The following is a 12,812-nucleotide window of genomic DNA, read 5'->3' on the forward strand; positions in this document are numbered from 1 at the left end:
CGGCCACCTTCCCGACCTGCTATGCAAATTTCCCGGGACCAGGAAGTGAGCGGCGAAGCCTCAGCCCCCGACAGGCTGCGAAAGCCGCCCAAGTTCCTCTCTGCGAGGGAGCAGGACGGGCGCTTGGCAGGAGGCGGCAGCGGCTCGCTGGTTCCCCTCGGGCGCGCTCTCAGTTCCCCTGTAGCCGAGAAAACGGCACGGCTGCCTGCGAGGCGCTCCCGCCGGGCTCGGGCTCTATCCGGGCCATTGGGCTGAAGCAGCGACCGTGGACTTAACAAGCTCGAGACCCCGGGGAAAGTAAGTGGGCTCCCCTCACTCTCTCGGCAAAGCCCCGGGTTGGGTGGCGGGAAGGAGCGGCTGGAAGGTGGCATGGCTTCCTAAGGACGAAGCATGGCAATTTGAACTTCTCGCGCCGCTTCCTAAGCATTTATGCCGCTTCTCCGCCGCGCTTCGGGCTAATAGCGTCGGTGTTGCTGCTGCTGCTGCTTTTAGCCACGTAGCAAAGTCCTGTGGCCCTGAAGAGAGAAAGCTGAATCTTCGCTGGTTGGTTCCTCATAATCTCCTCCATGAGGTAGATGCCCCCTGTCTAAAAATCTGTGGGTTGCTTTAGTGCAAGGCTGCGGCGTGCCTACTCCAAAGTAAGCCCCATTGAGTTCAGTGGAACTTACTCGCAGGTAAGCGTGCATAGGGTTGTAGCGACACTGATGTCGCCAAGGGCAGGAGCACCTGGGCTTGTATTTGGACAAACCTGTGCGAACAGTGTTGCAGCTCTTTGCTTTGCATGTTGCCAACCAAACATAACTTTCGCACATGCAAGGAGCACGGAGGGGGAAGAAAGGCTGCGCGAGATAAGTCCCGAAACGAGGGAAAAGAAGGTGGGGCCATAGATTTTTAGATCGATTACAGGAGTATTTCTCTATTGTGAAGTGGCGCGGGGTGGGGGTGGGGGGTGGAGTTCAATGAGTAGAGAGCATTGCGGGAGATTGGGATTCCTATCAACCGTGAAGTTTCCTGGGAGGAGGGCTTTGATAAGTCCCTTTCTCTCAGCTGCAGCCTTTCGGGCTTTTGTGTCATTTTTAGATAACCACCTTGCATAATTCAGCTGCGGTAATATACCAAGGGAGCTTTTATTTTTCACCAAGCCCTGAAATCTGATAAATGCTCCTTCCCTCTGTGCGCTCTCTTTTATTAAAATGAAAATTATCAAAGTGCTGTATTATGAACCATATGCGGAGCACATTTTTAAAAAAAGAGGAAGTGTGGCACTAATTGGACAGTGCGCGCGCCTGACCCCTAGAGGAGCTTCTATCTGGACCCCAGATTAAAACTTGTTACAGTAGCTTAGTTAAAAGGAAGTAGCGTTATTTTCGCAGTGGCTCGCTTTTCCTTTAGCCTGCGGGAAGGGGCGTTTATCCGGCCTATTCTCTCATGTGGTGCTGATGAATTCTTAAGGTCATCTGACTGGGTGTTTCAGTCCTTTGTAAGTACCGCTCACATTTTCCTGCCTTCTTGTTACGATCGGAGTTTGTTTGCTTAAGAAAAATAACTCTGGGAACTCATCTGATATTGATGCATTATAATCTATTGTTCCCCACAGGGACTCTGATGACATTTTTGTTGTTGTTACACTCTGTTAAGTAATCAAAAGGTTTAGTAAAAGTAAAGCTTGGAATGAATCACCACAAGTAGTTGCTAGTGTTTTGTTACCATTCATGATTAATTTGACAGGTTTAGAAATCTGGGTGGAACTAAAGTTAACAATTACATAAAACGGAATCTTAAAGCAAGCAGATAAAGCTGGATAAATTAAAGTTTTCATTTCTTTTATTCTAAGCTTCCCCAATTGGTATTTCACAAAGTTGGTATTTTCTCTAAAACCGGAACAGCTGCAAAAATGGCTTCCTGTCATGCAAAAGGGAACCAACCATATATATATATATATATATATATATATATATATATATATATAGTGCTGCACTGGTGCCTTGGGAAGCGAAGGCAGTAAACTAAAGTGTTTGCTTTGTTTGTTTACCCCAGAGTAGGGAGCATAGTGATATTAAAGTCGATCAATGATCAGGTCTACACCTACTTAGCTGCAACAATGCTACATCATAGGTATCCACAAACTGTTCTCTGAATAGTAAGTAGTTTAGTCCTTGGCTGTATAAATGCAATGACTCTTGTACAATTTGGGAGTCACATCTAGTAAATGTATTTTCAGAATGCTCTGAAATAAACGTTGAAGGCAGTGGAGGCTGGTCTATTAGGGCAAATGGGACTCTACTTTACCAGTCACCTTCAGCCAGGCCTTACCTACCTACTTTCTTAGTTATAATCAGCTTCTTCCTCCTTAGTCTCAGTTTTCCGCCTATAAAACTCAGCAGGGAAGGAAGCAGGATGGTGAGAAAACTAGAATGAGTTGCCTCTGTTTACCAGCCTCCTGCCTCACCAGCCCCAGGAGGCATCTACTACTGGTTGAAGGAGAGTCATGACAAGGTGGGGGCTCTGTGTGTGTGCGCACACACACACACACACACACACACACACACTCGGTAGAAGACAGAATGATAAAGTGGACACAAAATTGTGCCAAAAGCCCCAGCAGCATCTTGTGCTGTAGGCTCCCCACAGGGTGCCCTCCACGCTACAGTGGCTGTTGTAGTATTCTGGTTTGAAGTAAAGTATTGAAGAAGAAATAGATCACTGCTTTTGATAAAGTTTTGTATCATGCAGAGTTAATTTAAGGAAGGGATGGAGAACCTGTGTTGCTTTTGCTGGACACAGAGTAGAAAGTTAGTTTTATTCACCTTTTTAATAAAGAAAGACTTTGCATATTCATAGCTGGTAGTGACCACACTTCACCAGAAGAACAGACATTGTCAAAAGGTTTTCCATTTTTGTTCCTCCCCTCTTTTCGCTCTTTTTTTCTTGTTGTTTCTGTTCTTTGCTTTGTTTCTTTGTTTTCTGTAGATTTGTTTGTTATGTTGAGTCTTGTTTGTATTTGCACAAAAACTCAATAATAAAAAAGGTTTTTCGCTCCAGAACGGACAGCGCACTTAAAATAACATACTCTTTTGTGGCATCACAGAAGTGTATCAATATATATAGATCTGATTATTTTTCACCTATGTCAAAATTAATTGCTTTCCTTTTCCATGGCAGTCTTTGTGAGATAAATAAGGACTAGCAGCACACTGTGCTTTAGAAGAGTGATTCTTTCAGTCAGCAAAGAGTTAAGAGGTTGTGCATAATGGACTTCTAAACAGAAAGTGTGTGTGCTTCCTCAAAATAAAATTTGATGCTTGTTTAAAGGGTTGCATGTAGAACTAGAGGAATGAACCTGGGTTCCAGTTACCTTTGCAAGTGAAATAATTCCACAGGGGCCTCTGCCAGTGAACTTTTGGCTTCAAATTGGCTTTGATTACTCAGCTGTACTGCAGTGACTTCCCTTTTTTGTATTTCTGTGGACATTTTTCGTTTCCAAATTTCAAATGATTGACACTTGAGAGGTTTCCATGCAGCCATGGTTTGCACAGTCATAGCCAAGGTGATTTCATCATGCATGGAAAGAAACCCCAAGACAAGACAAGGCATCTTGCAGTACTTTAAACCAGGAATTGAGAACCTGTGGTCCTTGGGACCTGGTTGAACTACAGTTCACATCATCCCTGACCACTTGCCATGATGGCTGGGACTAATAGCAGTTGTAGTCTTAACAACATCAGACTATCTACTCAGGGGCGTCACTGGGGTGGGCGGTGGGGGCGGTTCAGCTGCATTGGCATTAGAAGGCTGAAGAATTTTGAGGGAGTGCTATGAGCTCCCTGTTTTCCAGTGGTTTCTCTTCCCCCTCCACAGGGGATCGTTCCCCCAAAAAAAGACAAACAGAAAGAGAGAAAACACAAACACTGCTCTGCTTTTCCAAGGCATGGGTGAGGTGGGGAGAGTCTAGATCAGAATCAATAGATTTAATAATGAAATATATTGAATTTGCAACAATCGGTTCCAAAAATGCCATAAATGCCATTTAATTAAAGCTTATAGTGGCAGACTGCACAGGTGTTTTTTAAATATATAAAATCACAGATCCTGTTATTGGCAGAACTGCAGGAATGTTGATGCAAGGCATCAGTTGTCATGGGTCTTCATTTTTATTTTTATTTTACATAGGATGATGACAAAACACCTAAGAAATGTGCTTTTCATGATAAAGCACCAGGGGATGTCCTCTAGGGAACCATTGTGCATACAGTTGCTGTGTTGGTGACTGCAGCACTATAGTGACTCCTCTTCCTCTCCTTACTCTCTTTCTTCACCTTCCAGTGGTGATTGTTTCAGTTTGGGAATGGAAACTAGCTAGAGCTACATGCATGCTTGCGAGCTGATCCCAACTCTGATGATAACATGATATTATACATGCACTTCTATTTTCATTCATGCAGGATGTCTGCCCTGCCATTCTCCAGATAGTCTCAAAACAGCTTACATTGCAAAGCACTAAAATACAATAACCAACACACACAGAACAGCACATAAAAATACGGTGGATAAAATGTATTCGGCAATTAAAAGCCCTAATAGAGACAGCATTAAAGGCGATTAAAAGGATCTCTGATCCATAGGAATCTATTAAATGTACAAGGGAACAAAATGAGCTTTGCTTGGTGCCTAAAAGCTAGCAAGCATGAGATGTTGTAGCTTAAACCTTCCCACTGGAGTCGATGGAGATCCCGAAATGAAAGCTTCTCTGCACATCACCTTTTATATCTCCCCGTCCCCCATTCCCCTGGGATTTCATGTCAGCTAAACATTTTCTATTAAGCTACCACTTCACATAGTGGTAGTGGTACCACCCCATGCTGGCTGATGTGACTAGACTCCCCATATTTGACTACTAGTGGATAAAGTGGGAGGGAAGATGCCATGTTGTAGGCCTGTCCCCCCAGAGAGGCTCCATGAGAGTTCATTCTATGGTCTGCTCCTGTGACTGTGTGATTATGTTATTGTTTTCTAGTGTGGGAGGCCTGGTTTCAACTCCAAGCTTGTTTCCAGTGGGTTTCCCAGAAGGTGGGTTTTGCATTGTGGGGGGGGGCACAATTTTATCTCCATAGGGTACATATTGAGCCCAAACCTCTTACTACCCATTGCTTACCTTTCTCCCCTGCCTCCAGCAACCTTGTTGAAGACTTCATTCTTGTACAAATGGCTTCCTTCCCTTTACTTTGCAAAGAGCTAGTTCTCCCACAGGCAACCAGCATGTTCTATTTAGTATTGTTAGTGTTTACTGTGTGGAATCACTGGCACCAAAACAGGAATTGAACCCTTTTCCTGAGAAGCTTCTGCCTTCTACCTGTATATGCCTTCTGACTGCTGGGGCCACTGGTGGAGGAAGCTGAATTTTCTGTTCCTGGTTGGGTGGCAACTTAGAAATACTAGCTAACAGAAATAGATCTCAACACAGCGGAGACAGCTGTAACCAGGTGACCTTTGTGCCTGTTCAGTTCAGGTGCTATTGGTGGTCAGCTTTGAGGATTCTGAGAAAGAGAACCTATCCAGTTGACGCCGACACAAAACCCTACACGTACACTGTAAAGAAATATAAAATTCACCACCACCCCTACTCTCCCCCCTCTTCTTCTTGACCTTATACTTGACCTTATACTGTACTCTACACTAACGTCTCATAACAAATGTAACTGATCTGTAGAAAAGACTGTACAACCTGAAAAAAGAGACAAGGCATGTACTTTTGTAAACCAAGAAAATCTTTAATAATAAATATTATTATTATTTAGGATTCTACTTTCCCTTCTTAAGGTTCTTTATCTTTAAACTGGACTTGGTCCTTCACATAGAGGGCTGTGTTTTTTGCCAGCCCTTCAGATAAAGGGTTGTCACTTGTAAAGAAGGAGTCACACTCACCTTTATTTCTGGGAGCATAGTTGTGCACTGTGTGTGAGATGGGTGTGCTGCTGTGCTGCTTCTGTTATCACCATGCGGCATGTATACATAGCTAATGTGCAGACGTCCTCAGCATGCAACGTTTTTGACAAGCTGCTGTCATGCGAGGGTGTTGTTAGTTTTTGTTTCCACAGGTTTTGAGTTGCTTGTTCTGCTGCTCTTAAGTTTGTACAACACTCTTCCCCACTCCCCACCACCCCCGTGTCATGTACTGATATGATAGCTTGCACACTGGGAAAAAAACAAATTGTTGGCCACCAACTGCCAGTGCGCAATATTCATGGAAAGTGGGAAGAGGGAAGGCAGGCATCATCATACTAGAGATCCCAGTAGCTTCCTAAAGATGCTGTGTTCTACTGCCAGACCCGTGTTTCTTTACCAACAATTAAATGCATGGGTGGAGAACCTGTGGTTCTCCTGATGTTCCTGGATTATCACTTGCATCATTCCTGACCATTGTGTCTGGGGCTTATGGAACTGGAGTCCAAACATCCAGTGGGACACCAGATTAGGTAGTGAAGGCTGATTTAGAGCAATGGGACGGATTTTCTTAGAAGATGGTGGGCTCTCCTTCATTGGAAATCTTAAAGCAGAAGTGGTTGGTCATCTGCCATGGATGCTTTATTTGAGATTCTTTCCTTGCAGGGGGTTGAACTTGATGACCCTTCCAACTCCACAATTCTATGATTCTGTGAATGGTGTTCTGAACAACTCCAGCTTTGTCACTGCATGCTAGCTATTACCAGTTTATTCTTTAAAATAGCCTGTGGCCGTGCTGGACTCCATCCTCCACTTGTAGTGCAAAACATTTGGAGGGCACCAGATTGAACATAGGAAGTGCCTGCTGGATCAGGCCAATGGCCCATCTAGTCCAGCAACCTGTTCTCAGTGGCCAACCAGATGCCTGTGGGGACTTGCAAGTAGGACGTGGGCACAAGAACACTCTCCCTTTCTGTTCTATTCAGAATCTGGTATTCAGAAGCATCTGACAGTGGAGGTAGAACATAGATGATATAGTTAATAGTCATTGAAAAAGACTGCTCTCAAGTTTTAGAGTCTAAAATAGGGTTGGGGAAATCAGGTATTATCAGATTCTTATTTTCCCATGCCAGTGCTATTTTTCTAGAAAAAGCAGTGCCAGGACTCACCTTGTTCTCTTATAATGGCAATGGCACCCACCTGAAAGGTGCTGGAACAGTGCTGGCTGAAAAAAGCCCTGCCCCTAGCCTAAGGTTACAAGACGTCCCCATTTCCTGGGGACAGTCCCCAGATTTACAAATCAGTCCCCTGACAAAATCCACTGAATTCGACTGAAGGTGAAAAGTGTCCCCGGATTCATTGGAAAAAAAAATGGTAACCTTACCCTAGCCATTGTGGCTGAAATTTGAGGTGTGGGTGGGGTAGGGCTTGTAAGCTACCACATATCAATTGAAGGGAGGTGACTTCAATCCTGTTTTTTTTTCAGGGATTGGCTGCTTGACCAAATTACCCAAGAGGGGTTCAGTTGCGCAGCTGATCCAGCACTAGCTCATAGCTTGCTTTCTGCAGGGATCAACTGTGGGGAACTCATTTGTGCAGCTGAGTCACCCATGTCCAAACTGGGACCCATGTTGGGCCAAATTTGGTCTGCTGGCTGGAGGTCTCCCACCCCTTTAGAATATTCTAAAAGAAAGTGAAAGATACTATGATACATAGGGTGCTAAGGGGTGTGTGTGTGTGTGTGTGTGTGTGTGTGTGTGTGTGTGTTCACACAGTAGCTCTGTTACTCTAGTAAAGCTTTGATAGCTTTCATAAGGTACATCTCTGGTGATCTGAAGATTTAATGTACTGTATTAGTATTCCTGTTGTTATGTTTTTGTAAGTGTCAAATCTGTGACAGTAGTTAAAGATGCTACTTCATGGGTGTAGCCAGGGGGTACAGGCAGCGGGGCAGCTGCCCCCCATCAAGTACCGGTAAGTAAATAAAAATACTTAACTGACTAATTGAATTACAGATAATTCGGTTCTGCACCCCAAAACAAAAAGCCTGCCCCCCTAAAATAACCTTTATGTTTTAAGCTGTGTATTGTATACACTTCACATCCATCAGTCCTGCTCTTATGCAGATATCCCATTCAGAATTCTCTGGTGAATCATTTGCTACCAGGCAAATATCTCGGCTTCCCCCACCTCCAATGACAGGGCTCAAAGTGTGACTCCAAACCACCTGACTCCACTACCTGTTTCAGTGATGGGGAATCTGTGGCTTCCACATAGGAACCGAAGTTTGTTAAGCGTTTTGGTTTTGCTTTCAGAGTCTGGATTCAGAATCTCTCTCCCAGACTACACCTAAGTCCCTCTGGTTCTATGCAACTTAGACAACATTTTAAAAGAGAGTAAATGTTGAGCTTGGAAAGCTCCCTGAGTTAAATAAGAGGTGTGTAGACTTCTAGTCTGTGTACAATAAAACATATGGAATGTGTGCATTGATTGGACGTTCTGAATGGAATCTATGTTCACATGTAACTTCTGGGCATGCAGCTTCTCATACTTACAAACCTATAACTTCGTAGATATACAGGCGGTAGCACATCAATGTTTTCTTAGCACATAGGAATCTTATACTGGGTAGGAGCTTCAATCAAACACAAGTCTTCTCTGCCTTGGGCTTACTGTACCTCTGTTATGTCATTCCATTTCCCCCTAGGCTTGGTATCTAATATATGTACTTTTAAATTGAGATGTTGGCACCTGAACCTCAACGCTTCTAGTGCTGAGCTGTAGTCCCTCCTGTATGACTATTAATCCCATAAGAATTTAAGAAGAGCTCTGCTGGATCACACCCAAAGCTCATCTGTTCCATCATCCTGTGCCTCATAGAGACTTACCACATTTTATCCATACCATCCATAATTATGTCCACCTGTATCATGTCCCTTTTTGCTCTGCTCCCCCCCAAAAAATAAAAAGCCCAAAACATTGAGGATGAACTTGTAGGATGACTTGCCCCAGCCCCCTGATCATTTGGGTTGCCTTTTTATTCACATTTTCTAGTTCTACATTTTCCAGAGTTGTCATTTGTATTCACACTACATGTTTGTGGAAAGACCTTGGGCAGTTTTGTTTTCATCCTTTTCATAAGGGTTCCTAACATGGAATTAGCCTCCCCCGACCCACAATGAAGGTCAGTCTGCATTTGAGAAGTTTCTTGTTCAATCTATATCAGCCCTTGACAAGATTGTATTTTCTTCCCACCTTCTCTTAGTCGCTGAGATTTATTACCGAGTGCAGATATGTGGATGTCATGTCATGTTTCCCATAATGTTATGTTTTTGCATTTCACTAAAACATTCGTTTTAGAGAAATGCAACAATAAATTGTTACCATTGAATAGAGTTTAGCGATACTGTACAGTCATGCCTTGGGTTACGGGCGCTTCAGGTTGCACACCTTGCCGAACCCAGAAGTAACGGAACGGGTTACTTCCAGGTTTTGGCACTCGCACATGCGCAGAAGCGCCGAATTGTCATGCGCAGACGCAGCGGCGTGGGTTGCGAACGCGCCTACCACACGGATCGCGTTTGCAACCTGAGCGTCCACTGTATATTGGGGCTAATGTAGTTCCCATGCTAGAAGAATAGATTCTCTTTGGAATCTCCAGCCGCCACTGATAATTGCAGGTTACAAGAGATGCCTTTTTGCCAAGTCTCTTCCACCTCAGACTTTCTGTTTAAATGATTTATTTGCAAAATGAAGGTGGGAAGCATAGGTTGAGAGATTCTGGAGATTCAGATGAGGAGCTGAAAGTTTTTGCCATGAACGGGAAGGAGGAAGTGAAGAAATATATATTTGGAGCTCAACCAAGCTGATGGATGCAGAATTGGTAAGGCAGTAACTGCAGTTGTGACCAATTTAAATTGGCTAAAAAAAGTATGCAGGCTTTAAGTAATAGAGAACATGAAGTCAGCTTTACATTACTCTGTTTCATTGTTGAATGTCCCAGGGAGTTGTCCCCATGGACATTGACTGTTTATTGCAAGTCATCCAACTATAGATGAACAGGAAGTAGCTAACAGTTTCCACAGGCGTATCTCGTACTGCCCCAGACAGACATGTGAATCTCCTACAGTGCTACTTACTTTCGTCTTGCATACCTCCAATGTACATTGGTTGCCTATAGTTGAACTAAACCTCTTTGGCTCTCATCTGGCCTGATGTGTGATGCTAGTGAGCAAAGGGTTTAGAAAATGGTAGAAACTGAATGAACAATATTGATTAAAATATTTATTAAAATATTTGTATACCACTGTGTGAGGGCAGCCACACGCTCATCAGCCAAGCCGTTTAAAGAAAAGGAGGGAGGAACAAGCTGTATTGGCGCCTGGCCGATGCAGCTTGATTGTCCCTCTGCGCTGGCATGAGGGGCAGACTGTGATGGCGGTTTCACACAGTGGTATATCGCTGGTGAAATCACTGTGGCTCTGAGTCCCTCTGTCTCCAGTGGTCGGCTGCAGCTTGTTTCTCTCTCGCTGTGTTGGTAGCAGAGGGATGCAGGAGCAGTGGTGGTTTCACTAGCGATATACCACTGAGTGAAACCACCATCGCGGTCTGCCCCTTGTACTGGTCCTGTGTCTGCTCTCATGCCAAATTGGACATGATGGTATCAGGTACTCAGTCTTGGCTTTCTGTGTTACTTTCCTAGTAGGTCTTAACATTTAGCAATAAAAGGATCATGTTAGAGAAGGGTGCTGTGTACCCTCTTGTGTTCTCCTCCCCTCCATCATTTGATGAATGCACTTTTATCTACATCTGACTCTGGTCCAGTGTTGAAGGCAGAACAGAAGAGAAGTGTGGGGAACAACCAACTGCTGGGATGTAATGGGTGGGACAGACATGTGAATGACAGACTCCATCATGTCTAGTTGTGACCTCCATTTAATGAATAATGAACAGTCTCATGAGCAGCATCTTCCCCCATTGCCTGCTGCCTCTTTCTTCCTTCCTGTTGCTCCCAGGCACACACCCAGCACATGCAGTTGTCTCATCTGTGTCTTTTGCTGCATTTGCAGATTCCAGTCTTTAGCAACTTTCACTTCACTCCTGCACAAGTACAAGAACAGAAAGTAGACTATGGTATCCAAAGGCCTCCCCCTTTCTTTGTCTGCAATAAGCAGCTCACAAGAAATATTTCTGGGAAGAGTGGGAAAGCATCTACAAAAACATGAACGGCTGAGTAAGCAGGCACCTCTCTTAACCTAGGCTTCCCACCTATAAGGCTACCTGAGAAGAATTAAACAAGGAGCACCAGAGAGTGGCACTTCCCACAGGGCTGGCCCAAAACATTTTTGTACCTGAGGCAAACCACAAAATGGCATCCCCGCTCCCCACCAAGGAATAAGGGGTGAGTGAAGACCTACATCAGGAGAAAGGACAGACTGCATTGTGATCTGTTGGCCCTATGGATTCTGCCACCTGAGGCGCTTGCCTCACCTGATGTGTGGGCCGGCCCTGGTTGACAGAGTTTATCACTTTTACTCACTTGTCATGCATGCAGCACTTGCAAGCCCTTTCCCTCCAAGTGATGGTTTTAAATAGGAAAGCACTAAGAAGAAAAGACAAGTTGCCATATTATTATTTAAAGCATATTACTAACATACATAGTATGTTGCACACACTAACGTCCTGACAAAACAAATAAATAAATAAATGAGAGTGGGTTCTTTCATCAGGCTGCCTTAGCCTGAACCCTCCAGACAGAAGGTGTCAGTTTCTTGTCCACCAATAGTTTTCTTCTTAAGCTTAATTTTATTTCCCTTCCCTGAACTACATTGTATAGCACCTATTTGTTGAGCTTTGCATACTGTTCTGCTAGGATAGGGCCCATTCAGATGTCTTCTTTATTGTGCATTCATGATGATTTGTGCTCATGATCGTAATGTGGTGATTATAGACAGGGCCGTCTTAAAGGGATCGGCCGCCCTGGTGCAACGATCCCTCGGTGCCCCCGGTGGGCCGCCTCTCCGCCCACCTCCCTCCTGCGTTGGCCGCCCCTCGGGAGGGGGGGTGGGCGAGGGGGAGATGAGGGGCGTGGCGCTGCAAGCCGCCCGCCCTCCGGAGCCCCAGCTGGAGCGCTGGGAAGGGCGTGCAAAGCCCTGCGCCGCTCCAACGCCACGCCCCTCATCCCCCAAGGGGTGGCCAGCGTGGGAGGGAGGTGGGCGAGCAGGGGATGAGGGGCGTGGCGCTGGAGCGGCGCGGGGCTTTGTGCGCCCTTCCCAGCGCTCCAGCTAGGGCTCCGGAGGGCAGACGGCTTGCAGCTCGCCCCCGGCGCGCGAGCACCCGCCCATGGGGGCGGGCGCGGGTTGGGGAGGGGGCACCTGGTATGCTAGCGGGCTCGCGGGGGCGCCCCTGGGGGGCCTGGCGCCCTGGTGCACCACGCCACCCAGTCCCTATGACGAGACGGCCCTGATTATAGATATTCCTGCTTTCCATATTGTTTGCCCCTGCCAGTGTTAGAAACTGAGGTATGAGAGCTAGGAGCTAAATGGCACATTAAACCTAGGTTATGGGCGCAACAATGGAATGTCTAGGCGTGCTTTTTTATAACACGAATACAAAGCTGAAAATGTATGAACTGCAGTTAAAATACTATGTTCATTTTTCACATGGTCTAGTCCCCCCCCCCCCGATATTCTTAAGAAGGTCTCTTCTTCAGTCTTCAGAAAGTAGATGGAAGTGGAGGCATAAAAGGTCCTCCTTTCCTTCCACTCTGCAGTTTTAAATTGAAATCTTCGGTTCAGTACTGCTTGTGCTAATAAAAATGTGCGTAGAACAATGGGAGTTTCAAACACTGGCCCCTGCAACCACTTCGAGAA

The 12,812-nt window shown here is 45.3% G+C and overlaps 1 protein-coding gene across 4 annotated transcripts in view; it reads left to right on the forward strand.

The window, feature by feature from the left end:
- The window catches only part of LYN (LYN proto-oncogene, Src family tyrosine kinase), a 43,072-nt gene continuing 30,260 nt past the window's right edge, over positions 1 to 12,812 (forward strand). The window contains exon 1 of one of the 4 annotated variants that reach the window (XM_033155245.1): positions 1 to 297. The gene's annotated coding sequence lies outside the window, so the exon portion shown is untranslated. Of the gene's footprint in view, positions 298 to 1,378; positions 1,481 to 12,812 lie in introns of those variants that run through there. The other 3 variants (XM_033155243.1, XM_033155246.1, XM_033155244.1) reach the window with 3 other exon arrangements.

The sequence above is a fragment of the Lacerta agilis genome, chromosome 7 (assembly GCF_009819535.1).
Source record: "Lacerta agilis isolate rLacAgi1 chromosome 7, rLacAgi1.pri, whole genome shotgun sequence".
In the NCBI taxonomy this organism is placed as follows: Eukaryota; Metazoa; Chordata; class Lepidosauria; order Squamata; family Lacertidae; genus Lacerta; species Lacerta agilis.